The 26,302-nt window shown below is 32.6% G+C and overlaps 1 long non-coding RNA gene across 1 annotated transcript; it reads left to right on the top strand.

Moving 5' to 3' along the window:
- Positions 1 to 1,352: 1,352 nt before the first annotated feature.
- On the top strand, positions 1,353 to 26,302 carry LOC141666967 (uncharacterized). The gene is made up of 3 exons (XR_012552438.1): positions 1,353 to 1,485; positions 1,571 to 1,628; positions 26,152 to 26,302. It is a non-coding gene; the product is annotated as an uncharacterized LOC141666967 (long non-coding RNA).

The raw sequence follows: 26,302 nt of genomic DNA, 5'->3' as shown, positions 1-26,302 counted from the left end.
CATTAGTTTATGAATCAAACACCATCCCAGGTACACGTTTCTTGAAATAATATAATAGTAGTAATAATTAAAGGAGTAATATTTAATAAAAATTATATTTTATTATTTAATGAAATATATTTTTACTAAGTTTTATAAAATACATTTCAAAAATATATACATGAACATAATAAGCCCACTTTTGAAATAGCTTATTATTATATTTGACTATATATATATATATATATTTGTGTTTGTGTATATGTTTCAAATTTAAATGTACGAAATTCTCAATTTCAAAGAAAAATGATTAAATTTATACTTAAAATATTTTATTCGTGGTTATGCAGTGTTAAAATATTTTGATATATAATTGTATATTATTCTTTTCTAACTGGACTTTATACCATAAATAAAGTATTTTAGAATTAATATTATCTCTTCTTAAATAAGTTTTTTATATTTTAGTGTACTTGTTTTACCATTATAGAAGGTAAAAAACCAATATTTATGTTTAAAATTTTTAAAAAAATGATATTGAAAATTTATATAATATCAACAAGTCATATCAAATTTATCATAATTTTGGAATTTTTTTTATTATTTTTTTGCTACACAAGAAAATTATTTTTTTGAAAAAAATGCACTGCTTCCGCAATGATTCATTGCCAAATAAAAGATAACTTTTTCGAATTCGCGTGTAATAACCCCAATTTTTGGAATTTTTGAAACCCTTATGAATAGTGTTTTGCTGATTATGCTGAATAAGAAAACTTTTCATGCCACACTATGTAGGGGTTCTTTTATTGATCTTCTGGGATATTATTAGTACTCTATGTGGTATATAAGTGTATGTAAAGATCGTCAGAATTCAAATCTGAACACTTTGATTTTTCCCGAAAATCCACCAGATACCGAAGGAATTTAGTATAAGGTAACATGATAAAAATAATTTAAATTCAAGGATTTTAAGAGAGGATCATAAAAGGAATATAATGTATTGAGAAAGGTTAAGGGAACCCAAGTAATAAGATCCCGGGTATGATCCCTCAAACGATGAACGAAAACGAAAGTTAAGCGAACCGTATAACAGATCAGCGGTCATTAGCCAAGTAATTAGAAGCTAATCAAAGAGGTTAGTGGGAATGATGTCATCAAACCACAAGGAAAGGACATGTGTTAAAAAGGTGACACAAGCATGGTGACATAAGCATGACAAAAAGAAGTGTGTTGTTGGTTGATTCTTGGCCATGCAAAAGTTACCACGGTAAAAGATCATAATTTGCCAAGCCAAAAAGGAAATCAACCAAGCAAAATATCATAACACAAAAATTAAAAATTTGACTTTACTCCCATGAAGAGAAGCACTCGGCCAAAATAAATCCAGCAACTTGAAATTGTCATATCTCCTTCAATACTCACTCAAATGTTGTGTTCTATAGCTCGTTGGAAAGGTATTGAGATGTCCTACAACTCTTGTTCACAAGTATCGTCCAAATAAGCATGGTAAGACACTCATTTTTACAGTTCTTTCAATCGTACTTTTAGAAATTTTAAAGCCTAACTTTGTGTTCTTGATTTTTTTGGAAAGATCAAGCTTGTAGGAGGCTCCCTAAGGCTTTCTAGCAACTTAACACCTACCAAGGAAGGTATAAACTTCAAACCATAGCCTTTACTTTTACTATTAGTAAGTTTGATGGTTGGTTTTCAAGATGAGAAGCGTGATATTTGATTATTAGTAGTTTGATTTGAAATTGGAGTGATTTGGTGAATGAATCTTGTTATTGTTAATAGAACTTGATTGTGGTTGGTTGAGATGAAGACTCTGGAGAATAAGGACTGGTATAGTATTATGTAGTTGAGGTTTTGATGTGTTAATAATTGTGGGTTGTTTGGTGAGGTTTTGGTGTAGTGAGAAACTTGGAAAACTCGTAAATATAGCCGTCGCAATGCCCATTTTCCTTAGACTGTTGTACATGAATCTCGTACCAGATAACTCACTGACCAATCTTTAAATTTGCCATGTTTAGCTAGATCATGTCGTAAGCTTCGTTTTGGTACGTGGTTCGCTTAGATCCGATTTACGGTTTAGGAGAAACGACCGTTTTAAGTAACGACGTTTCACGAACGAACCTTTACCCCTCACTTTACTTTGAGACCTTGGTTAAGGCCCTTAAATGACTAATTGGAGTATGAAACAATTATGTAAAGTGGATTAGGCAGTTGGTAGAGTAATCACGAAAGAATCGTCTTAAAATTCTTAATGGTTAATTTATTAAAAATGGTGGAGCCGAGGGTACTCGAACGACTTATGTGATTCGTTAAGCGTAGGAGTGACCATAAGCGAACGTTAGGGTTCAATTGGTTAAAGTCTAGTTTCTTAAGCGACCGGGGTTTAATTCCGACTTATGTTGTTGTTCATAGGTTATCGGACCCACTCTAAGCTTAAGTATATCCGGGAACACTCAGGCAAGTTTTCTACCCGTTATACTGTTGTTGTGATGTATACATATGTATATGCATTATCTTGTGATAGATGCATGGTGGTTAATTAGCAAATCTTGCGATATATTGGAGCATGTGATATGGTATATATGCATGTCTGTTTTGTAATCTTAATATATATTGTTGATTCAATTGCTTATAAGTTGCATAATACATATGCTAGAGATAAGCAGTAGTTGCGTATACCCTTAGTATAGGGGACCCAAATGTGAACATTTTCTAAAACCGGGAGTCGATGTTCCCGAGTATATTATATATATATATTTATATGTATATATAGATATAGTTTTCAAAACTATGAATCGAATAAGGTTTATTCGATAACTTTATTTTATTAATGAATATTATTTTGAATATTCATTCGAGGGCTTATGACTCCGTCTATTTTATTAATGAATATTATTTTGAATATTCATTCCAGGACATATGACTCCGTTTATTTTATTTAATGAATATTATTATTTGAATATTCATTCGAGGACTTATGACTCCGATTATTTACTAATTACTATTCTTTATTTTATTAAAGAATAATGTGTCGATAATCAAACTCACTTTTGATTATTCAAATAAAGATCCTACTTTCGTATAAGTATATCTTTGGTTATTTAATATTCATTTCAATTATGAGTTTTAAAACTCCTACCTCGATTATTTTTATAAGGATCACCCTTATGGGAATATTATTTAAATAATAATATTCAGATATTTTCTAATATATCGGGACTAATTTATTTTACTAAATCAGCATTACTCCAAACATTCTTAAAAATGTTTTCGAGTCTTCAAAATGATTTTTAAAGGTTAGGGCGGATCCCAAAACTCATTTTTTTTATATTTAAGATATTCCTTTCGAAGAGGATTTAAATACTCTCTCAAAACCTGAGGGATCCGGCTCTGTGGTGTATTTTATATTCGCAACAAGGTTGTTGTTTTGATAAAAGAGTTTTTGATTACTTACCCAACACTCGGGAAGTAAAATTCTTGGAACAAGTTAATCCATTACCAGGCACCGCCTGGGAAATATCGGTGAGTTTTCCTTTCCAACTAGATACGACTTCTTGGTGGAGCCGTATCAACAAGTTTCTACTTGGGGAAAGGGGGTGTTACATCGCGTGTTACTGGCACTTTGGTATTTTATACTCCTTCCTCAATGAAATCATTGTGGAAGGAGAAATAAATGCTCCAACCAACCTCTTTTTTCGTACATTTTTATGTAATTATTTGAAATTTTTTATATCTTTTTTTTTAATTCTAATGTTCAAATTTAATTTATTTTATAAAATCATAAAAAATTGAAAACAACATAAATTTGGTCAGTATTTATTTTCTCAAACTTTATGTTTTCCTACATTTTTTCTGGAATTTTTTGAAAATATTTTAGATTTTTCCCTTTTTTAATTACTTAATTTGATTTTTAAAATTTAAATTACTTTTAAAAATTATAAAAACTTGAAAATAACATAAATTTGGATAAAAAATGACAATATTTATTGCTAAAATATTTTGTTTTCCTACTTGTTTTGGAATTTTTTGAAAATATTTTATATTTTACCTTCTTTTTTTAAATTAGTTATATCAAATTTTCAAATTTAAATTACTTTAAAAAATCATACAAAATTGAAAATAACATAAATTTGGGCAAATAATAATTGTATTTGTTTTCTCAAAACTTCTATTTTCGTACATTGTTTTTGAAATTTTTGAAAATGTGACGCCCCCAAACTTACCCTTCCGTGGATTCAAGTCATCACGGTATTATGATTCGCATATCTATCATGCTTAACTTCTTCATAGATATGACTGCATCGCTTTGTAAAGCTCGTGCAGTCATTATGAACACATTTGACACTCTTGAACATGATATTTTGGAAGCAATTTTCGCCAGTCAACCACATATCTATACCATTGGACCGCTACACTTATTGATGAAACAAATTCAGGATAACAGACTTAAGTCCATCGGCCCAAGTTTGTGGAAAGAAGAGGATACCTGCATCGATTGGCTTGACAAAAGAGAACTAAACTCTATTATTTATGTGAATTTTGGCAGTATCACTACCATGACTGCTGAACAGCTCACTGAATTTGCATGAGGCCTGGCTAATAGCAAAAAGTACTTCATGTGGATAGTCGGGCCTGATATAATTGCTATCGACGCAGCCAAGGTACCTCAGTAGTTTGTGGTTGAAACAAGAGAAAGAGGCAGGCTGACAAACCGGTGCTCCAAAGAACGAGTCCTGAAACACCCTTCCATTCAATGCTTTTTGACACATAGCGGGTGGAATTCGACTTTAGAGAGCACTGCTAGTGGCATGCCGATAATTTGTTAGGATTTTTTTGCTGAACAGCAGATGAATTGTAGTGGAAATCCGGTGAAAAGTTAAACGGATATTCAAGGTGTCGGAACTTCTCTGAAAATCTTTGCTTCTATTTTATCAGCTCTCTTTCTTGGAGAAGAAGATAAACAGAACTGCTGAGCTGATCTGCTACTTGAGTGTAGACTTATATCAATTTAAATGTGTGGCTAAAAATGAACCACACAAATAAATTGATTATACAATAAAGTAGTGGCTAAGAAGTTAGTTGCGACCAGGGTACTCTTCCTTTTACTTGTAACTAGAGGGTAATCAACACTTAGTTTTTATTCCGCCAAAAACTTACTTGCGACCTACTGGGAAGTACAAGTTTTGCCTTAGTTTATTCTTGTGCTCACAGTTTCTTGCGACCACAGGAGTGGACTACAGGAGGAGAATTATATTGCCTTAGAATTTTCACTCCTTCTGTTGCTTGCGACCAAGTAACAAATATAGTTACTTGCAACCTATACTAGTACAGGTTCTTGTACTTAACAAACAAAACAAACACCCTGGTTTCCCTTTTCTTTTAATCCTTTTTTTGTTCTCTTTTTCGTTTTTCTTTTTCATTTTTTTGTTTCCTTTTTCTTTCTTTTGTTTTGTTTTGTTTTTTGATTTTTTTCTTTTTGTTATCTTTTTCTTTTATTTTCTTTTGTTTTATTTTTCTTTTGTTTTCTTTTTCATTTTCTTTTAGTTTAAATTGTAACTAAATTAATTTATAAAATAAACTTAAATATAACTTATATAAATAAACTAATTTAGATTTATGAAATAAACTTATTTAAAGTTTATAGAATAAATCATTTTAAGTTTATTAAATAAATTATATTGAAGTCCATTAAATAAATTTATTTAAGTTAACAATTGAACTTTAAACATGGACAATCCCTCGAGCTGTTTAGCTGTAAACTCCGCGCACCTCTTCTCGTACTTTAACAGATAAACGTTCAATCCAAGTACATTCATTAACTTAACAATTTTTCTAAAAATAATACCCAGATTCCTTTTACGAGTTCTTGACGCCTAGTGCAACTGGTCTGGTTCCCAGGAGACTAACTTTAATTCAGGTCTTCGTATTATGGCCTTGATTATATTGTTAAGCTTGCAACAACTTTATCTTTTCAGACACTGTCAATAAACAATTATGCTTTCACTGGAATCCTTTCTGGTACTTTAGACAACGTCTTCATCGCTACTGCAATCTTGAATACTTCATTCACTATTCTTCACTGATGCTTGAACATATAAATGAACTCCTGTCAGTGAGTATAATTTCAAGACTACAGTTGTCTTCTTGAACCTCTATCAATACCATGTCTTCAATTCTTCAGATTCCTATGCTTCGAACACTGTCTATCTTCAATCAATGCCAATACACCGAAATCTTCTAGTAGCACTTATACACCAAATCTGCATTATTTCTGAAACCCTGAAAGTCTTTAACCTTTATTCTTCACTGGGGCATGATCATATTAATTAACTTCTTTCAGAGATCTGTGAATAGACTTCAAGATTTCTTCTAACCTTTTGATTCTTTGTATTTTCCTTGTCTTCTTTTCTTCTGATTTCTTGTGTAGTCGTAGTATTATTAACCTGACATGTTCTGGTGTTGTTCTCGTATCGAGTTATCATCTAACTATTCATACCGCTACGCAGACTCACCAATAATCTCCCCCTATTTGATTGTTAAACCTAAAAAAAAAATTAAATAGAGAGGATAAGTCAACTGACAACTTGAAAAAGTAAAGTACCGGGCTTGAAAATAATGCTATAGGTTTTCTTGATCAAATACTGCATTTCCAGATTTCTTGAGTAACTGAAATGAAAGATGTTTGTTCCTCTAGCACTGAACTGATCTTCAAGTAGTTTCATCTTCATTTCCTTGGTTCTTCAAATCTATGCCAGATAACACTTCTCAGTCTTGAAGTAATCATCAACAATTTCTTTTGTAAAACCACATTTCCTATTGAGAAGAACATAACTCTCTTGCTTCTACACCTATGAGAATCAACTGCTTAAAGGAGATCACCTTCATTTAACACATCTCCCGTACAATAGGATCCGTAGATAAAAACCAATGGTACTCCCCTTTTGGAAAATAGCTTCTCCCCTTATGAAGAACAGTGATGAACCAAACCAATTCTTCTGATAACTAGGAAATCACCTTCGTGTTTACCACCTCTCTCCCGTACAATACGATCCGTTGTTTCAAACAACAATGGTGTGGTGTAGTGTACATGTGCTTTACCTTTTTCCTCCTGTCTGTTATTTCTCCCCTTTAGTTGAGAAATCCTCCAAACTATTATATAGGCATTTATCTCCCCCTTAAAGAATGAATGTATTTTGTTGTCTGAAGGAGTTCTTATATTTTACATGATTGGAGAAGAAATAAAAAGTCATAGTATGATCAACCATGTTACTTTAAATGCTACAAAAATGACTTTCACCGCTGATCATCCTGTTAACAAATATCCCTAACTCCATATACCTCCCAACTGTGAGATCACCAATTGTTACCAATTGTTAGCTCCCGAACTTGTTAGGTCCCAAAGTATTATAATCCAATCTATAAATGTTAGGTCCCTAAGAGTTAGGTTCCAATCATAAACAGATTCGAGACCCGAAGTAACAAGAACCAGTGTTTAGGGATAGGGAATGAGATATGGTGTTTCTCTTTATTCCTCACTATGAGTGTGTGATTCTATTTCATCTCCCTCACAAGTGTTTTACTCTTCTATCCGCTCATGTTTACAATCATTCTCACAAGTGTATTACTCCTCTCATAGCTCCAAAATCCAGTTGTACTTGCAAATAGAATCACCTTAGCCATCCTTAAGGAGGTCACGGGTGGTGCAATGGGAGTTCGCAAATCCCTATCCTTGTTAGACTCGTCAGATGAATCTGAGTCATAATCTAAAAGTTTCTTGTTTCCCTTTTAAGGTTCCAGATTTAAACTCTGGGAAGGTAAAAAATGATCCAAAGAATTTAGCATAAAGATCAAAGTTCCATTCTAATGTATGTGAAGACATTTCCTTGTGACTCATCAGGTAAATCTGAATCATTATCAACAAGTTTCTGATCTGCACCTATATCAGATCCAATATCCACATATGCATCCGGGGGATTTAAACCTGGGGAGGTAGACACTGACCACTGACATATGGCTATTGGATAGTATCATCTCATTACATCTGTAAAGGCAATTGGTCCACTAAGAACCTTGATTAATCGAATATGACCGTGAAATGGTCGAAACTCTTGTTTCCATCAACTCTTCCTTTATATGTGTAACCTATCCTTGTGCATTAAGAATTGTTTATGTTTGAGGTGGTGACACTACATCGGATACCCTGGCCGACATGAGAATTTCAATAGACGCACCCTGTTGAGAGGATGAATCTAGTAACTGTTTTTGTGCCTTTTCAGCCATTATATCTTTTTGAGAAGATGTATGGGGGCTAGCAATTGCCTCAGTTTTAATATTACTCAATTTTGTAGGAGACGGAACTGTTGGGTTGACTTCAGAACCATCCTTATGTGGTGCACTAAGGAACTTTCTCCCTCACGCTCATTTATACTTCATTTTAGTGGTAAAAGAGTGTTGGTTGGTTATGTTTCTGTGTTTGTCTTTATAGTCTAGGATAGAATTGTGGGTTTTCACCTCATGACTATCAAATGAAATAAGGTCATTGGAGGCTGAACCTGTCACAGAACATATGGCAATATAGAGATAAAATGCACTTAAGATCTATAATGAATGAAAATTATGCATTTAATCTTTTGAGAGAAATGATGTACAATAGTGATTTCAAAAGATTTTAACGAAATAAGCAACCACCGCTGTAGAAAGAAGTTTGATTTTTCTCTTAAAACTGTTCGAGTGCATGAGTCTATTTTTATGCCTAGATTTGATAAGACACAGACTGATGACTTAGCAGTATCAAGAAGAGAAAGAAAGATTATGTCTTTTAATATGAATGACTTTTTGTTAGATCATTGATCACTTAGGGTAAAGTCTAAGCAATTCTCATTCATATAAATAGCTCAATAATCTATCTTTATAAAATTATAATCAACAACATTGTTTATTGATAAATAATCTTGATAAGAATGACTATGTTGATAATTTCAAATTATAGTGAATCTTTCAGATATAGAAAAGCATATAAATTCACTAAAACTTAAAATCTCACAATTATCTGCAACAAAATATTAACAATATATCATTGAATGATACTTTTCAAGTACTTTAGATACCAATATTATGTTGCACCCTATTTTAATATAATTTAAATCATGAAACTGATTTGTCATGGAATTGTCTAACATCATAATTCAAATATATTAAAATAAGATATCAATGAATTAAATACCAATTATCTATTAAATAGACATTAGCATTCAATTTCATATACTATACAATTGTTAACTCCTAATAACTGTAATATATCAAATAATATTGGTTCAATAATAAGGTAACATTAACCAACTGATTACTTAGAGAAGTTTTAAGCAATACCACAAATACTAATACTTCACAATTAGTTCATTGTTAAACTCTTAACTAAATATTATTAGCTGATATAAGTCAAAAATTAGTACACAACTAATCATGCTACAATCATGATTCTGATTTTAGTAAATTCTTGAGATGTAAACATTGCTAAATTCACTAAAACCAAAATCTCATAATTAACTTATAACACATAAGTTATAATCAATATGCTAGATATCAATTGTTGACAGATTTAGTTATAATCAATCATGCCGCTTATTTATTTTAACTTAGTTTGAATTATGGAGCAAATAAAATCATTGAATTGCTTAAATTTCCATAATCCAAACTACCTAAATTAAATAATAAATAAATAAATACTAAATATCTATAAGTTAGATACTAGAACTTAAATATTTATAATAATCCTTGAATAATTACCAATAGATTATATGACTTATATACATGGCAATCACTCTCTGGATAATTAGTAATTTTAGAAATACTTTTTAAGCATATAAAATATTGAGAGTTTTATACACATAACTTAAAAAATACTTCAACTTTCAATATTAGTGATTTTAGAAATAAGCATCGATTATTTGATACAGAAATTCTAAATAATATCACTAATACTAAAAGTATCACAATTATTCGTACAAGATACAAATAACTATGTTGCATATTATTTTAATATAATTTAAATTATGAGACTAATATGGAATGAAATTGTCTACCATCATAATTTAAATCTATTAAAATAATATTCATACTTAATGCTATAATACTTAACTACCACAAATGTATATGATGTTGTAATAATGATAATCAAGATAGTAGCACTAAGTACGAGGTACCGGATTACTGATAAATTCACAAGTCCTTTAAATATTGAAGATTTAATACTTGTGAATTTATATTAAGAATTCCTTACAAATGGGATTTCCAACTAATATGCAATGAATGATATCCCACACTTACAAACCATTCTTGAAAGATTAAATTTAACAAGTGATTTAATAAGTGTTTCTGCAAGTGACTCTTTGTCTAAAAGACATGCTCTCCTGTCACTTAAGTTGAGAGCTTTAGAGATGCTTCTTTTGTCTTTCCAACCTGCATAATCTATATCTATATAGCCAAACATATTAAGCACAATATCTTTAGGGTACTTTACTCCATGAGTTGGTAGTCCCTTAAGATATCTAATAATCTTGTTAATAGCTATAAGATTGAATTCTCTAGGATCCACTTGGAACCTTGCACTTTGGCATCTTGAGAACATTTATAACTACACTTATATAACATTATGTTTGTGCCTAGTGATAAAGAGAGTTATTAATATGACGACTCTACTCATTCATATTTAACTGTAACTTCAGTAAGAGTGCCATACCATGTCCTTGACAATTTCCTGAGTAGTATACTAGTTCATACCAACCTGAAGTGAGCTTGTGAAGAAGAGATATATAGAGTCCAATAGATCTGCAACTGCAAAGTCCATGAATTGTTGTGCATTAAATTCTTCTTTTGACTCACCAACCAGGAGTTCACTTGTTCACATCTACTAGAGTGAAATTTTAAGTTTGAATGTGCATCAGGTGTTTGATATGTCATAATATCCTCAAGTCTCATCACTGGTGCTTTTTGTTAGATACTGCTTCCTGATAATAACCTAGCATCCAGTTTGGCCTTGTCCCTCGTAACAATGCCATTTTCATCCAGTTTTGACTTCTGGTTATCCTTGTACCAATTACAGAATTGTCATTTGGTTTGGATACCAGCTTCCCTACAATCTGCTTGTTGACTGATTGAGTTCATCTTGCTTTGTAATCACCCAATCAATCCGGATCTATCAGAGAGTCTGTAACTTTCTTAGTTTCTTCTTCAGATAAAAAACTAAAGAAATAATCATTCATACTCAGCAGCTCTGCTAATCATTACTCCACATCTGGATCACTTAAGAACTAGACTCTAAGAATAATATTGACATCAAACCCTTTATCTCAGTAAATATGTTCTTGTAGTGCCCTCTTGATTTACAATGTGATGTTGAGTGTGACTACTTGATCCTTCTTTTATTCCTCCTAAGCTGTTGTTGGGATTTCCTGAATATCCTTACCATTGCTGACTGGCTTCATTGAAGTAATGAGTTGTGTAATACACTGCCATTCCATTGCTCGGATATAAATCATCAATACCATTAATTTCTCATGTAACAACTTGGAACATGGAGTTGTTGAACTATGCATTTAGACTGTCTATCACCTTCTGTTGACCAACCACAATTTCCCATATAGGTTGTAAACTCCATTGAGTAGCCATGAAAAATATCATAACTAGTCTTAGCTGCAAATGCCAAGATCTTCAAATAACTGAAAATATTTCATTGTTTGCTTCTATAGAACATTCTCTCCAAACACTTTCAGGTTATCCAGTTTTTTCTTCTATTGGTCATTAACTCATTAGTGATCTTGATGTATACATCGTAATCAAGGCCTGATCTTACTTGTAGCAAATTGTATTGACTGCTTCAGCCCTTTGGTATTTCAAAAGTCTTGATTAGCTTGACATTTTCCTTGTTGCTTTAATCAAGTTCCGACTCTTCTCTTGTACCACTCCATTTTGACACAGAGCTTCCAGTGCTGAATATGTCTCAAAATATTCTTGATGTTACAGATATTAATCAGAACTGCTTCTTGACTTCAGTCCCATTATCTGAGCATAAGATCATTTCTTTTACAATTTCTTCTAGATTGATCTTCAGATATGATGAATCACCATCTGTAATGTCCTGTCTTGAGAATGCACGAACATCACCTTTGTGTTAAGAGTAGTCATCAATCATCACTAAACTATATCTTAAATTTAATGTGATGTGTCTTTGAATTCTCTTTTCTGACATTCCTCACAAATTTTATCCTTCTGAATTCCAGATGAGGCATTCCTCTCACTAACCCCTTTCCACAAAAGAGTTCCTTGAGTTGTTGTTCAAAGGTGAGAGCTTTTAATACCATAGCTAAACTTTTTTCAGATGAAGCTTTCCAGTAGAAACCATTGACTTTACCTTTCTTGAGATTCCAGTCTAGCCATGAGCATAATCTTTCCTTACTCTTAATAAGAGCAAGCTTCTCAACCTTTTTTTCTTAAGATGAGACACTAATCCTTCATTGAATAGAAATTTTGTCCTTTGATGCAGAACTGTCTAATAAGAGGATTTGTGCCTTGATTCTTTAGCAAGAAAGATGCTTCAACTATTATCAGTGACACCGATGATTAGTTGTTATCAGTGATAACAATTGTTGAATCCATGATGACATCCCTTTTTCTGTATAGCTTGTCCCGTAATGAAAACATTTGTTGTCATCTCCAAAGATGTTGCCCAGTAATAATACAATTGTTTAAGGGGGGTTGGATACAATTGTATAAGTGTTTTGAACAAATATAAAAATATAACAGTTCTTTATATTTCTGATAAAAACTGTTACAAACTTTCTCAAGAAATATTGATGTTCTTGAGAGCTGCTGTAATATCCGGGAAATATAGTACAATTATTTTAATCAATTGATAATTAATATTTGATTATTATGTGAATTTTTGGTGAATTATCTGATGATTGGTGTTGATATGTGGGTGTTTATATGTGGTAAAATATAAGTATGTTAATTTTATTATGTTCAGAATAAAATATAGATGATTATGGTATTTTTCTGGTAATTTTTAGAGTGTTATACGATTTTATAATGATTTATGAATTTATTAATTATTTTTTTATAATTACAAAATTATTTTATAAAGACGGGAATCATCCAACTTCAACCGTTTTTGAATTTTTACAACCCAAAACTCTTCGGAAAACTCCTTCCTAACCTAATCTGACAATTCCGGACATTTTCCGTGTTTTAAATTTTTCGATCCGGATTACGGTTTGATCCGTGCGCGTCCCAGCACAAAATTTTCGATACGATAATCATTTCGATAAATCAAAAAACCCGTATTCTTGAAAGACGAGATAGTATTACATTATTTTTCGTGTAAGATGTTTTATAAGAAGCCCGGTTTGGATAATTATCCAATACGGGTATCCAAACCGGGTATCAAATCGAATCGTTTATGCAGTTACTTAGCGGCTAAGTAACTAATTTATCGATCCAATACGATCCAACACGAACCAATTTTCCATAAATATAAATAGCCTATTTTTTTTCTTATTTTATTCGTATAATCATAATCAGTCAATTAAAACCAATAAAATACAGAGAAAACCCTAATTATTCGTTACGTTCTTGAAAATCAAACTCACAAACGAAGGCGTTATAGAACTCCGATTCAAGTGAGCAATATATCAAATCGAAGCTCTCGAAAAGTATTTTCTGAATCAATCAACCATTTTAGTGCATAAATTAAGGTGATTTTCTTATTTATTTATTTTAATTTGAATTATTTGACAATTAAACTAGGAATTTTTGTTCTTGATGTTGTTGGTATGATTTGATGGCATAATCATGTAGATAATTTCTTCCTGGTCATTTTAGTGTATTATATGATTAATTTGGAGTTCAATAACATATAGAAAATTGAGTTTGATTCTCGAATTCAAAAATTAGGGTTTATGGAGTTTGAATGTTCTGAATTGGAATTTGGGTATTTCTTTGTTTGGGGTTATGTGTTGAAATTGAGGGCACGAATGAGTAGATCGTTGAACGGAGGATAGCCAAATAGTCTCTCCTGAAACTGGGACATGACGGAGATGGTTGTTTTGCTTGAATTTTTCCGATCAAAATCCTTGTTATTTGATGATTACAACCCTGCAGAATGTTCCTGTAGTTGAGAGGATCATTCCCTGAAAATTTAAGTGATTTCTGGTGGTGTTTTGACTCGCTGGAAAGCTTCAGGCGGGGGGGGGGATGGTCGCCGTTAATTTCCTCGCCCATCGTCGGCGAAGGAGGAAGACGATGGCTAAATTGCAGTTTAGCCATCGTTCTTTTCTCATATTTACATTTAACCCCCTGTAAATTTAAAAACTTACAAAATCAGATTTCTGTTTTAAAAAATTTCAAAAGTTATATTTCTGTTTATAATTATTTTCAGAAATTGTGTTTAATTATTTAAAATTCCAAAAATAAATATTTTTAATTCTGAAACTTATTTTTAATTTTAAAATAAATCTTAAATAATTAATTAATTAATTTTAGTTGATAATTAATTATTTATTTGGTCAATTAATTTAAATGTTAATTGATTATTAATTAAAATAGTTATTAATTAATTTTAATTGATTATTTTAATTTTATTATTTATTTTGATTCAAAAATTCCGAAAAATAGTTTCGAGCTTTAAAATATTATTTAAAGATATTTTCAAAGCTCGATAATTATTATAAAATTATTTTAAAGTTAGATTCGGGTGTTCGAACCCTGTTATTTTATTATAAAATGATTCGGAGCCCCGTTTTAATTCTGAAAAATGTTCAAACATTCATATTAAATAGATCGTTCGTCCGTTTATTACGAAACGAACACATCTAGACTCAAAATATTCCGCTTCCATTAAAAATACTTTCAAGACATAAAATCTTTCGTTTCGAAAGGTCGCTTAATTTTGTAAATGTTTCTGAGTCGTGTAATTATCATAAAATTGTATTTCGACTCGATTTCAGTTTTGATCATACCAAGTCGAATGTTTTGACAAACTGAGGTATATATTATATGAAATATATGATACATGCCTTATGTGTTTAGGTGTTATGTGAAATATGAGTCCACGTGTCTATTAAACTTTATATGATTAAAGATGATCCTTATCTATTATTATCGGGCGAGTAGATGATAAGGATAAGCGTATAGACTAGATAATTATATATTGTCAGTTAATTGAATGATATTTTTCATGATAGATACACATAGTGCGAGGCATTTAAAGCCAGACAGAGATTGTAAAAGTAAAGCCTGATTACGTATAGTAATAAAACAAGTGGAGTCAGAATAGAGATAAACCTGAAATGGTGAATGATAAGAAAGGTCAAGTGGCCTGTCAATGGGAATACAGATAAATCAGGACTGAGTGATATTGCAGATAGTTAAAGATTAGAGGATTATCAATTGAGGTTAGTATCCCTAAACCTTCTTATGATATACTGCATATACTTGATTCCTATTCTAAGTTCAGAATAGTTAAATGTTTTTATATTTCACTACATTTACTCTTATTTATTCAAGTACCTTTTTGATTATGTTCCTTGATTATCGATTGATCTCTTGAGTAAATACCCATTATTTCGGGTTATTTGCGAACCCTGAATCGGGATGTTTTGAAATCAAAGTGATTTGACATCAAAAAAATCTACAACTAGATGGTTACGATAAGGGCCAGGAATGATCTGGACCCTAAGGGCCAGAGATGGATGGACCCTTGATTCTTAGGCCATAGTGCCTGGGTACCCTATATGTTAGTGGGTCTATACAGTTGGGTATAGATTCGCGCAATATCCTGACTGATCGGCAGGTTATAGTGCATATGTTGGTTCTAGTGTCTGGTCTAATTTATTGTTGATCGCCATTAATGGTATTCCTTGTAATATATGGGATATGACGTGTAATTATTTTTATCAATATATGATTTTTTATGTGATTTTATATGATTTTTGGTGAATTATCTAATGATTGGTGTTGTTATGTGAATGTTCATATGTGGTAAAGTCTAGGTATGTTAATTTTATTATGTCCAGAATAAAATGTAGATAATTAAGGTATTTTTCTGGTAATTTTTGGAGTATTATATGGTTTTACATTGATTTATGAATTTATTAATTATTTTCTGAATAATTACAAAATTATTTTATAAAGCCGGGAATCGTCCAACCTCAACCATTTTTAAGGTTTTTACAACCCGAAACTCTTTCGAAAACTCCTTCCTAACATAATCTGGTAATTCTGGACATTTTCCATATTTTGACTTTTTCGATCCGGATTACGGTTTAACCCGTGTGCGGCCCGGCACAATATTTTCGATACACTAACCCTTTTCGATAACATTATCTTCGTACAAATCGATTTATAAAAGCCCGGTTTTGATAATTATCCAAAACAGGATAGTGATTATCCAAAACAGGATAGTGCTTATCCAAAACAGAATAATGTTTATCCAAAACGATCGTATTTATAGCTAGTTAGGGGAAAAAAGACATATTTATCGATCCAACACGGTCCAGAATGTAATAATATTCCGTAAATATAAATAGCCCTTTTCTTATTTCATTTCACTTGTATAATTATAATTAGATAGTACAAACCCCCTGAAAACCAGAGAAACTCCTATTAAAATACCGTATTCTTGAAAATCAATCGCACAAACGAAGTTGTTATCGAACTCCGATTCGGGCGTGCAATATATCAAAATGAAGCTCTCGAAAACCTCTTTCTGAATTAATCATCTGTTTTTGCACTGAAATCAAGGTATTTTTCTTATTTAATTGTTTTAATTCGAATTAATTATGGATTAAATTATGAATTTTTGCTCTTGATGTTTTTGATATGATTTGATGGCATAATCATGCACATCTTTTCTTCCTGGTCATTTTGGTATATTATATGTCAAATTTGGAGTTCAATAACATGTAGAAAAGTGTGTTTGATTCTAGAAAACTGAAATTAGGGTTTATGTGTTTGAATGTTCTTAATTGGAATTTAGGAGTTTTCGATTCAAGGGTTATGGGTTGAAATTGATTACACCATATGTAGATCGTTTAAAACCAAATCGAATGATATATAGCTAGCTAACAAATGATTCATGGATTGCCCCAATTGATCCTCACCGGAAAATAGCTCTCAGGCGGCGGCGAAATTTTCAGGGGATGATTCCGGCCGTTTTGTTGATTGTTAGAATAATTTGATTGCATATTTGTGTTTCTGCCATCTCAAAGATCATCCCCTGCTAATTTGAAGTTGTTCTGGACGGTATTGGTGTCGCCGGAAAAGCTCGGATTGTCTTTAATGGCGTCCGGCCGATAACCGGCGACGAGGACGACCAAATTACAAATTAACCCCTGTAGTTTGCCCCGGTTTGAATTTTAGTCCCTGACGTTTTAAAAATTTATAACAACTTGATTTCTGTTTTATTTTTTTCAAAAATTGTATTATCTTTTTATATTTATTTTCATAAAATTGTTTTAATTATTTTAAAATGTTAAAAATTATTATTTCAATTTCAAAAATTATTTTTAATTCAAAAATAAATCTGAATTAATTAGTTAATTAATTTTAGGTAATAATTAATTAGTGAATTGGTCAATTAATTCAAAATATAATTGATTAATTGATTTAATTAATTATTAATTGATTTTAATTAATTATTTAATTTGATTTAATTATTTATTTTTGATTTAAAAATTCTGAAAAATAGTTTTGAGCTTTAAAATTTTATTTTAAATTATTTTCAAAGCTTGATAATTATTATAAAATTATTTTAAAGTTAAATTCGGGTGTTCGAACCCTATTATTTATTATAAAATGATTCGAAGTCCAATTTTAATTCTGAAAAATGTTCAAAAATTTGTATTAAATACCTTGAAAATCATTTTGACCCCAAATCTTCTTTGAAAATTTATTTCGATCAAATATATTACGTGCTATGTGCCATATGTGATTTGATTGTTGTAGAATATGATTATATGTGCATTATTTGATTGTTTTTGCTGTAAGTTTCAATCCGTGCGTCGGATTTGGGTGAAACGAAGGATATATAGAAGTTTGTATCGAATAGAAAGAGATGAGAAGTAGTGTTGATGAGTATATGTGATGTCTAATAGAGGAAGTGGGACGTAGAAAAGGAAAGCAAGTAGTTAGTGAGTTGGAACCAATTGACAAGTGTTAGTGAAGTGAAAGCGAATTGATAAGGCAAGTGTCCCTGAACTTTCTTGTAGTATACTTGTGAATACTTTTGAACTCTTTTCATTATGTTACAATTATTCCCAGTAGTTCCTAAAAAAGATTTTATTTTAAAGGCTAAATAAATTTCTATTTTACAAAATCTTTTCATAAAAAAGATTTTGTTTTAAAGGATAAATAAATTGGTTGATTTTTTACAGAAAATATCTCCCAGAAGAAATACCCGTTCCACCAACCAGAATGAAGAAACCAACAACAACAACAACACCCAAGACAACAACAATCAGAATGCCAACCCAGGTCCAATAGACCCAACTGTAGCCCATATTCTTCAGATCTTGGCTCAACAAACAGTTCACCTGACTCAACAACAACAGAGGCAGACCAACCCTCATGTAACCTTTAAGACCTTTCATGCGGTGAATCCACCAGAGTTTAAGGGTTCTGTAGATCCTATTGTGGTAAAAGTCTGGTTAAAGGAAATTGAGAAGGCGTTTGCCTTAGTCAAAGTGAGAGATGAGCAGAAGTCTGAGTTTGTAAGTTACTACCTGAAAAATGAAGCCACCTACTAGTGGGAATCTGTTAAGATGTTGGAAGGTACGGATGATGTTACGTGGGATAGATTCAAGGAGCTATTTTTAGAAAAGTATTTCCCTCAGTTTGTTCAGAATCAAATGGAATTGAAGTTTCTGGAGCTAATGCAAGGAATTATGTCAGTGGCAGATTATGAAAGTAAGTTTGAGAAATTATTTAGGTTTGTGCCATCATATGTGGACACTGATAGGAAGAAAGCGAAAAGGTTTCAGCAAGAACTCAAGCCATGGATCCGAGGGAAGGTGGCCATATTTGAGTTGGACACGTATGCGGGAGTTGTGCAGAAGGCTATGATTGTGGAGACGGAAAGTGAAATCTCTCAGAAGGAGAAGGAAGGTAAGAAGAGGAAGTTTGAGGGAAGTGAAGGACAGTCCCAAGCAGGAAAGTTTCCAAATTTTAATCAAAGGAAGGGCAAGTTCCCTCCCAGAAGAAATTTTAACAGACAAAATGCAGGCAACGGAGGCCAAGGTAACCGCCCAGCCATTGGGAACCAGCCAACCCAGCAAAGGCCAGCTATACCAGACTGTCAAGTCTGTGGAAAGAAACATGGTGGAGTTTATAACAAGTTGAGTATGGTCTGCTACAGATGCAATCCGAAGGGGCACTATTCAAGGGAGTGCCGTAATCAGCCAGCCAGAGAGCCAGTCAACAAGGACCAGCCTACCAAGAATCAGGCATGCAAGGTTCTAGCAATTGGATTTACTTGTTTCAAGTGCAGGAAGTCAGGATATATCGCAAGGGATTGCAAGGCACCAATTCCAGTCAACAACACATTGCGTATCATGGGAGCTACTCCAACAATGAATGACCCTCCCAGAGCTAGAGTTTATGACATGCCTGTGAAGGATGCTATCATGGATACTGATGTTGTGGCAGGTACGCTTACTGTGAACTCCTTCTGTGCTAAAGTGCTAGTAGATTCAGGAGCGACTCGATCATTTATTTTGCAAGGTTTTGTTGATAAGTTGAATTATCCGGTTGAATTGTTAAGTGAGATTATGATGGTAAAATTAGCAAATCAGGAGCATGTATCTATTAACCAAGTGTGTAAGAGCTGTGAGATTGAGATTACTGGCCATAAGTTTGATGCTGACTTATTACCATTTAAGTTAGGAGAGTTTGACGTTATTTTAGGAATGGATTGGCTATTTAAGCACGATGCTCAGATAGACTGTCGTAAGAAGAAAGTAATATTGAAGACACCAGATGAGAAAGTAGTGATGTTTAGAGGCCAGAGATAAGCGAAGAAGTTCTTGACGATGATTCAAGCTAAGAAGTTACTACAGCAAGGATGCGAGCATTTCATTGCATATATGATAGATAGAAGTCAGGAGCCAGCAAAACTGGAAGACATTCCAATGGTAAATGAATTTCCAGACGTATTTCCAGACGAATTACCAGGACTTCCTCCAGATAGAGAAATTGAATTTGCAATCGACTTGGCACCTGGAACGGAACCAGTATCTAAGGCCCCATACAGAATGACGCCAGTGGAAATGAAGGAATTGGCAAAGAAATTATAAGAATTATTGGATAAAGGAGTGATTAGACCCAGTGTATCCCCATGGGGGTGCACCGGTACTATTTGTTAAGAAGAAAGATGGAAGCATGAGATTATGCATCGACTATCAAGAACTCAATAAGCTTACGATCAAGAACAAGTATCCATTACCTCGAATTGATGATTTGTTTGATCAGCTGAAAGGAGCCAAGTACTTCTCTAAGATTGATTTGAGATCCAGATATCACCAATTGAAGATTAAACCTGAAGATATACCAAAGACAGCTTTTAGAATAAGGTACGGTCATATGAATTCTTAGTGATGTCTTTTGGATTGGCCAATGTCCCAACATCATTTATGGACTTGATGAACAGAATTTTCAAGGAATATCTGAACAAGTTTGTCATTGTGTTTATTGATGATATCTTGATTTACTCAAAGGCAACGGAAGACCACGCGGAGCATCTAAGGACAACTTTGGAAATTTTGAGAAGGAAGAAGTTATATGTAAAGTTTTCGAAGTGCGAATTTTTGATACAAGAAGTTCAATTCTTAGGACACGTGGTAAGTCATGAAGGGATCAAAGTAGATCTAGCGAAGGTTGAAGCTGTTATAAATTGGGAAAGGCTAAAAACACCAACAGAGGTGAGAAGTTTCTTAGGACTGGCAGGATATTATCGATGATTTGTTCAAGATTTCTCGAAGATTGCGACGCCTTTGACGAATCTTACCAGGAAAAATGAGAAATTTATATGGAATGAGAAGTGCGAAGAAAGTTTTCAAGAATTGAAAAAGAGGCTAATCACGACACCTGTTTTGTCACTTCCAGATGATCAAGGGAATTTCGTAATCTATAGTGATGCTTCTCATTAGGTTGTGTTTTGATGTAGAATGATAAAGTCATTGCGTATGCGTCAAGACAAATGAAACCTCATGAGCAGAAGTATCCTACTCATGACTTGGAACTAGCAGCGATAGTATTCGCCTTAAAGATTTGGAGACACTACTTATATGGAGAAAGATGCGAGATTTATACGGATCATAAGAGTTTGAAGTACATATTCACGCAAAAGGAGCTTAATATAAGATAAAGGAGATTGTTGGAGTTGGTCAAAGACTATGATTGCACGATTAACTATCATCCAGGAAAAGCGAATGTGGTGGTAGATGCATTAAGTAGAAAAGAAAGGCTGAACATGTCGACGATACCTGAAGAATTATATAAGGAATTTCAGAAATTGGACTTGGAAGTCAGAATTTGCAAACCTGATGAAGCAAAGATGTATAGTATGACTTTTCAACCAGAATTGTAAGAAAATATAAGAAAGTGCCAAGAGGAAATAATGGATCAGGATATCAATCGGTTGATTGGAGAAGAGTTATGCACTCAAAATGACGATCAAGGTATTCTCAGATTTTCATCCAGAATTTGGATACCACCAGTGGCAGAATTGAAGAATGAAATTCTACAAGAAGCTCACAATTCAAGGTATTCCATTCATCCGGGGAGTACCAAGATGTAAAGAGATTTAAAAGAGAATTATTGGTGGCCAGACATGAAGAGAGAAATTGCGAAATGGGTTAACAAATACTACACGTGTCAGAGAGTTAAGGCGGAGCACCAGAGACCAAGTGGATTATTACAGCCACTAGAGATTCCAGAGTGGAAGTGGGAGCACATTGCTATGGACTTCATAGTTGGCTTACCAAGGACGAAAGTGGACCACGATGCTATTTGTGTGATAGTGGACAGACTAACCAAATCAATGCATTTCTTGTCTATCAATGAAAGATTTTCCCTAGATAAGTTGGTTCACATGTATTTAAAGGAAATAGTAATGCGTCTTGGAGTCCCTGTATCTATCGTGTCTGATCGAGATCCACGATTCAATTCAATATTTTGGAGAAGTTTCCAAGAATGTTTGGGAACTAAGTTAAATATGAGCACGACCTATCATCTGCAGACGGACGGCCAAAGCGAGAGAACAATCTAAACAATCGAAGATATGCTACGTATGTGTGCCATTGATTTCAAAGGCAATTGGGACGAGCATTTTCCCTTAGTAGAGTTTGCTTACAATAACAGTTATCATGCCAGTATCAGAATGCCTCCCTATGAAGCTCATTATAGACGCAAATGTCGATCACCAATATATTGAGACGAAGTCAGAGAACGTAAGATACTTGGACCCGAGTTGGTACAGCTGACCAAGGAAGTTGTTGAGGTTATTCAGAGAAGGCTAATTACAGCACAAGATCGTCAAAGTAAATATGCAGACCATTTTAGAAAGGATATGGATTCGAAGAAGGAAATTTAGTGTCACTGAAAGTGTCACCGTGGAAAGGATTATCGAGATTCGGAAAGAAAGGGAAGTTGAGTCCTAGATACATTGGACCTTTTGAAGTTTTGAAACGTGTTGGCAAGGTGGCATAAGAGTTGGCGTTACCCCCGCACATGGAGCATATTCATAATGTTTTTCCCGTATCGATGCTTAAGAAGTATAATCCAGACTCTAGGCATGTAATTGAGTGTGAGCCGATAGAACTTCAGGCAGAATTATTGTATGTAGAGAATCCAATAGAGATTCTAGAAAAGAGAGAGAAGGTATTGAGAAATAAAGTTGTGAATTTAATAAAAGTATTGTGGAGAAACGCAAAGGTTGAAGAATCAACCTGGGAGTTAGAAAGTGATATGCGAGAAAAGTACCCTCAGTTGTTTACTTAGGAGATTCTGAGGACAGAATCCTTTTAAGGGGGGAGGATGTAATATCCGGGACATGACGTGTTATTATTTTTAGCAATAAATGATTTTTATGTGATTTTATATGATTTTTGGTGAATTATCTAATGATTGGTGTTGTTATATGAATGTTCATATGTGGTAAAGTGTAGGTATGTTAATTTTATTATGTCCAGAATAAAAGATAATTAAGGTATTTTTCTAGTACTTTTTGGAGTATGATATGATTTAATATTGATTTATGAATTTATTAATTATTTTATGAATAATTATAAAATTATTTTATAAAGTCGGGAATCGTCCAACCTAAACCGTTTTTACGTTTTTACAACCCAAAACTCTTCCGAAAACTCCTTCCTAACCTAATCTAGTAATTTCGGACATTTTCCATGTTTTGACTTTTTTGATCCGGATTACGGTTTGATCCATGCGCTGCCCGGCGCAATATTTTCGATACGCTAACCCTTTCCGATAACATTATCTTCGTTCAAATCATTTTTTAAAAGCCCAGTTTTGATAATTATCCAAAACAGAATAGTGCTTATCCAAAACAGGATAGTGCTTATCCAAAACAGGATAATGTTCATCCAAAACGATCGTATTTATAGTTACTTAGCGGCAAAATAACTTATTTATCGATCCAACACGATCTAGAACGTACAAATATTCCGTAAATATAAATATCCCTTTTCTTATTTCATTTCACTTGTATAATTATAATCAGACAGTACAAACCCCTGAAAACCAGAGAAAACCCTATTAAAATACCATATTCTTGAAAATCAATCGCACAAACAAAGACGTTATCGAACTCCGATTCGGGCGTGCAATATATTAAAACGAAGCTCTCGAAAACCTCTTTCTGAATTAATCATCTGTTTTTGCACTGAAATCAAGGTATTTTTCTTATTTAATTGTTTTAATTCGAATTAATTATAGATTAAATTAGGAATTTTTGTTCTTGATGTTTTTGATAGATTTGATGGCATAATCATGCAGATCTTTTCTTTCTGGTAATTTTGGTATATTATATGTCAAATTTGGAGTTCAATAACATGTAGAAAAGTGTGTTTGATTCTGGAAAACTAAAATTAGGGTTAATGTGTTTGAATGTTCTTAATTGGAATTTAAGCGTTTTTGATTTAAGGGTTATGGGTTGAAATTGATTACACCATGATGTAGATCGTTTAAAAACAAATCGAATGATATATAGCTAGCTAACAAACGATTCATGGATTTTCCCAATCGAGCCTCGCCGGAAAACTGCTCCCAGACAGTGGCGGAATTTTCAGGCGATGATTCCGGCCGTTTTGTTGATTGTTAGAATGATTTGATTGCATATTTGTGTTTTTGGCATCTCAAAGATCATCCCCTATTAATTTGAAGCTGTTCTGGACGGTAATGATGTCGTTGGAAAAGCCCGGATCGCCGTTAATGGCGTCCGGCCGGTAACCGACAACGGGGACGACCAAATTACAGATTGACCTCTATAGTTTTACCCGGTTTGCATTTTAGTCCCTGACGTTTTAAAAAATTTATAAAAAATTGATTTCTGTTTTATTTATTTTCAAAAATTGTATTATCTTTTTATATTTATTTTCAGAAAATTGTTTTAATTATTTTAAAATGTTAAAAATTATTATTTTAATTCCAAAAATTATTTTTAATTGAAAAATAAATATGAATTAATTAGTTAATAATTATTTAGTTAATTGGTCAATTAATTGAAAAATTAATTGATTTAATTAATTATTAATTGATTTTAATTAATTATTTAATTTGATTTACTTATTTTTTTGATTTAAAAATTATGGAAAATAGTTTTGAGCTGTAAAATATTATTTTAAATTATTTTCAAAGCTCGATAATTATTATAAAATTATTTTAAAGTCAAATTCGGGTGTTCGAACCCTATTATTTAATTATAAAATGATTCGGAGTCCAATTTTAATTCCGAAAAAATGTTCAAAAATTCGTATTAAATACTTGGAAAATCATTTTGACACCGAATCTTCTTTGAAAATTTATTTCGATCAAATATTTTATGTGCTATGTGCCATATGTGATCTGATTGCTGTAGAATATAATTATATGTGCATTGTTTGAGTGTTTTGCTGTAAGTTTGGGTGAAACGAATGGTAGATAGAATTTTATATCAAATAGAATGAGATGAGAAGTTGTGTTGATGAGTATATGTGATGTCTAATAGAGGAAGCGAGATGTAAAGAAGGAAAACAAGTGGTTAGTGAGTGGGAACCAATTGACAAGTGTTAGTGAAGTGAAAGCGAATTGATAAGGCAAGTGTCCCTGAACTTTCTTGTAGTATACTTGTAAATACTTTTGAATTTTTTTCATTATGTTACAATTATTCCCAGTAGTTCCTATTCTATATTGCAAGTACTTTGAATTACTTAACTCTAAACCCTGATTCTTATTGATCTTGAGTCATGAGCCTGATTTCTTGTAAACCATTGATTGTTGAATTCTTGGATACGAACCACACATATCCGATACTACTCTATAAATACATATCTACCGCATACTGATACTTGATATGAGATTTTTTATTAGAAGAACCTTTATGCCTTGTATAATAGAAGACCATTCCTTGTAATCTTTGCACCCTTGGTCTTCTGCACTCTGATTCTTTCCCTGGATTGAAGGTCAATCTTCTTGTTTACATTATTATACCTTCCTGGTGTTGTGAATCACCTTATGCTTCAAGATAAATGTTGTTTATGGTTCAATCTATTGAATTACATCGTTTATCATATTATTATTATAAAATTGGATTATTTTTATATATGGACTAGTTTCGTGGTCAGACCAGATTCATGGTCATAATAGGCCAATGTATGCCTTGGATCCTGTATATAGAGCAAAGCTGGGAGCCTTCGTCGGGGTTAGTGTGTGACTGATCAGTAGCCTAACCTTGGTTTTTAAAATAAAAGTGAATATCCAATTCTAATTATTTTTTATCAAGAAACTTGATTCTCTATATCATTTTAATTGATCATTATTTAATCTCAGTGTTATCATTATGACTTGCTGAGCTAGTTAGCTCACTCTTGCGAATCTGTTTATGTTCTTTTCCAGTTAAGAAGGAAACTGGTAATGGAGAGGATCCCTGGTAGAGTATGACAGCTAGGTTTTTAAGTTGAAATGGAATAAGCTAGCAGAAGTTGTGTGGCTTAGTGCGTGCTAAAAGTTTTAATAAAGTTTGACTTCAGATGTAAGATAAATAAAT

This window comes from Apium graveolens, chromosome 1 (assembly GCF_009905375.1).
Source record: "Apium graveolens cultivar Ventura chromosome 1, ASM990537v1, whole genome shotgun sequence".
NCBI lineage: Eukaryota > Viridiplantae > Streptophyta > Magnoliopsida > Apiales > Apiaceae > Apium > Apium graveolens.
This window is presented reverse-complemented; position numbering and strand designations above follow the sequence as displayed.